Source organism: Octopus bimaculoides, chromosome 27 (genome assembly GCF_001194135.2).
Source record: "Octopus bimaculoides isolate UCB-OBI-ISO-001 chromosome 27, ASM119413v2, whole genome shotgun sequence".
Lineage (NCBI taxonomy): Eukaryota > Metazoa > Mollusca > Cephalopoda > Octopoda > Octopodidae > Octopus > Octopus bimaculoides.
This window is the reverse complement of record NC_069007.1, coordinates 16,154,643-16,155,235: the sequence shown is the minus strand read 5'-3', so window position 1 is coordinate 16,155,235 and position 593 is coordinate 16,154,643.

Genomic DNA, 593 nt, shown 5'->3' with positions numbered 1-593 from the left:
TATATAAATATATATATATATATATATATATATATACACACACACACATATATGTGTGTGTGCATGTGTGTGTGCATGTGTGTGTGTCTGTGTTTGTATATGATACTCAAGCACTTTTTGACAACAACCGTTGGTTTGTTTCTGTCCCCGCGACCTAACGGTTTAACAAAACAGACCGTTAAGATAAGTAGCAGGCTTGGAAACAGCAGCAGCAACAACAACAACAACAACTACACTATGAAAGACAATTATCAGCGCCACCACTACAACCTGCACCACAACAGCAATAAAAGTAAAGACAACAGCAAGAACAACAATCGCAGGAGCAGGAACGACAACAGGCAATATATGATTGTTCACAGCATATTAACAAAATAAACCAAAAACTGAAAACTATTTATGAAATTTGATTTTCCTCAACAATTCTGTATATATTAAGAGAACTATCTAGCCATCCGTCTCTCATTACCTTTCTATTACAATCCGTCAATCAGTTTTTCTTCCTCCCTCTATTTCTCTCCGCCTCTGTTTCTCATTCTATCACTCTCTCTCTCACTCAACTCCGTATATAGGTATACATGAGATATATAAGT